Source organism: Cloeon dipterum, chromosome 1 (genome assembly GCF_949628265.1).
Source record: "Cloeon dipterum chromosome 1, ieCloDipt1.1, whole genome shotgun sequence".
NCBI lineage: Eukaryota > Metazoa > Arthropoda > Insecta > Ephemeroptera > Baetidae > Cloeon > Cloeon dipterum.
The window spans coordinates 42,073,417-42,076,766 of NC_088786.1; positions in this window are offsets into that span (position 1 = coordinate 42,073,417).

Below are 3,350 nucleotides of genomic sequence, written 5' to 3' on the forward strand. Positions count from 1 at the left end.
GTAAATCATCGTGCTGGCTATAAATATGTGTACGCAACCTTTGAGTAGTGGACAATTTGTCACCACAGTGAGGACACTGTATCTTATTCTCATCCTCCGATGCATCTGAAAAGGGAATAAAATGAGAAATAATTCACTAAATTCTTTCACGATCAAATTTAAAAAAGTATGATTTATACCTTGCGGAAGCAGGGTCTCTTTTCGGGAAGATTTGGCACTTTCAGAAGCAGGATTTACTAAAACGTGACGGAAAATAAATTATTTTAGAATATTTCAGAATTCCCTATTATTATTTTCTATTTACCACTCAGAACTTGCGAGGGCCTGTGATGGTTTTGATCTGTTGCAACTGGGTGCTGTGTTGCAAACGTAGGATTCATTTGTTTTTGGTAATAATGTTCTTGACTTGGAAAATATGCAGACTGAAAAGCCGCGTGTCCCCCCGAAGCAGTTACCATCGGCTGGGCTGGAGTCGCCCGTTGGTCTTGCTGGCGTCTCTGTTCTATACCAGGCGCGGATCCAGGCATGTAAACGGCCCCTAATTTTAGAAATGTCAATATATATGTTCATGATTGAAGGCTCTAAAATGTTGTTACAAGGAGCTGAACTAGTCGAGGCGTGGGCAATTCCGACCCCAAATCCCGTCCTTCTTTGTATTTTTGCTGGATGCGTTTCCCCAGAACGATTCGAGTTTTCTCGTCGACTTTGTGGATCGTTCGAATAATCAGATCCTACTGGGCGTTTCCGAACTGCAATTGTTAGAAAAACGTAAAATAAAGTTTCCCTATGAAGTGATGACGGGATTTTCAAAAACGAAAAAATCATTGTTTCAAATTAAGGCTAATAAAAGAAGTATAAGCTCAGGGGGCAAAAATTTTGCTGAGATTTTAAGATTATCACAATTCATCCCATCAGGACCAGAAGCTTTGCCCCTTTTTATTTTTTGAAGGGCAAGATTTTCCTCCATGATGGAAAGAACTCTACAGACTCTCGATAATTTCCCAGTAATGCTTCTAAATAAGTTTAATAATAAATTCATTCATTCATTCAAAATATAGCTAAAAAAGTGACATAGAAAATTAAAAAAATTAGGTAAAACTAAATAAATGCATCTGGAAAAGGGTATATAGAAAATCAATTTATAAGAATTTCCTAATTATTTCTATTTACCACTCGTAACTTGAGAGGGCATGAGATGATTTTGTTTTCCTTCAGCTTCGTGCTGAGTCCAAAAATAGGGATTCTGAGAATATTGTTTTGGAATTTCTTGGTTTGCAAAATATGCAGCTTGAAAACCCGCGTATCTTCCCGAAGCTGTCGCTATCGGCTGGGATGTAGGGATCACTTGGCCTTGGAATCTCTGTTCGGGACGATACAAACTGGGTGCAGTTCCAGGCATGTAATTGTCTCCTGTTGTAGAAATGTTAACATTTTAATTATTTATGTGTCTAAATTCTTCTTACGCTGATCGGAACTGGTCGAGGCGTGAGCAATTTTCCGACCCCAAATTCTCTCATTTTTTGTCTTTTTTCTGGATGCATCTCTTCAGAACAATTCGAGTTTCCTCGTCGACTTTGAGGATCGTTTGAATAATCAGATCCTCTTTGGCGTTTCTGAACTGCAATTTTTTAAAATGTAAAAAGTGTCCCTTATATGTATAGTGATTATCATTATGGGATTTTTGAAAACGAAAAAACGTTGATTAAAATATATCTTAGGAATTGAAAAATAAAAAATAAAATGTTTAAACCAAATTCCCGTACATACCTGAGAGAATTCGGGGTTCGTCCATTTGCTGCTGCGACTCTGGTTTTCGTAGAATTCGAATTATTTCCTCGTCTTCTGACCCTGCACTGAATTTTGTATATAAATTAATCAGTTAGGAAACCAAATTTTGGCTACATTAATTATTTCTTACCTGTAATCAGGGTCTGAGATAGGAGCCGCGCTTCTCGTTGGCGTTTCTCCAAATTCAGACATTTCACAGCAGCCGAGAGCAAACGAAAACACGAGTTTACTCGGGGAGTGAGAATGGCTGACTGACAAAAGGTTGGCTCTGCCACGAAAATTCTAATAATTCCTTTCGGCTGCATTTCCAACTCTTTAACAAAAATCTGGATTGTTTGGAATTCTCGTTCAAAGAATTGATGAAATTTCGTGCGCTCTTTCGCTGCATTTAATTTTACGTAACAATACAAACTTTTGTGAGCTTGGAGATGAACCACCAGCGAAGTTTTTTCCTGAATTCTTTTCTCATTTCTTCTAATTTGCCTTCTCTTCGTTCATTAAAGATAAATTTCAATGAAAAATTTACGTTTTAATTGAATCGTAATTGTTATTTGTATCTCATAAAGTACTTTTTTAGCATGAAAAATCACGGCTAATTAGAGGATTGTTTCTAAACTGCTTCAAAAATAAGCTCAAATTATATAAAATATTGTAAATTATTTTTGTGCTTTGCATATATTTTATAAATTTCTAATTTCATACAATAAATGACATATTTTCCTGATTTTTAATTTACAGGCTGCGAACGACACAGAGATCATTAAAACAACGCATTTTCATGTATTAAAAAAGAAACTCGCAGGTCATCGCCTTTTTAAAGCTGAAAATTTTAATTGGTGAAACGCATTTCTTGGCAGAGTTTTTCCAATCCTTCCATATATAAAATGTACGCAAAAAATTGAAGTCCATTAAAAATTTATCTAATTCATTTAGAACCTGCGTGACACTATAGCGACGCATGTGTTGCAAACTTCTTTTCTGATCAGACAAAAATTGGAGCATCCATGAAAACGCTGTAAAAGAAGTTGATGAAATTCACACACATTTTCTGGTATAGGTTCAAACAATTAATCGAATTATATTTTTAGTCGTCTTTAATGTGCTGCTCTTTTTTTCCGATCAATCAAATTGATTCGCAAAATATTCCTCGTCCTTTTAGAGCAGCTTCGACATAAAACAGGACAAGAATTCGAACAGTTTGTAGTTAAATATGAATCATTTCAACAAGTTCGAAGGTTCGTGTTTGCGATTGCTCATCTTCGTTACATGCGAATTTAAGATTTATATTCCATCAGATATATTATGTCCAAAACCGCGATTATTAATATTTTTCTATGAGAGCTGCGTTGAAATGACGAGACTCAATGAATTTTAAGAAGCACTATCAAACTTTCCTTTTAAAATATTGGCAGCCTCGCCAGTCACCGCCTTGAATCTCGCGGCGTTGATAAAACCACTGAAATTTAAGCAACTTGCATTTCTAGTTCATAATATATTGTTCAAATATTGGAAGCCGATGATTTGTTCATTAATCGATTATGAAATGTATTATTTTGGGTTAA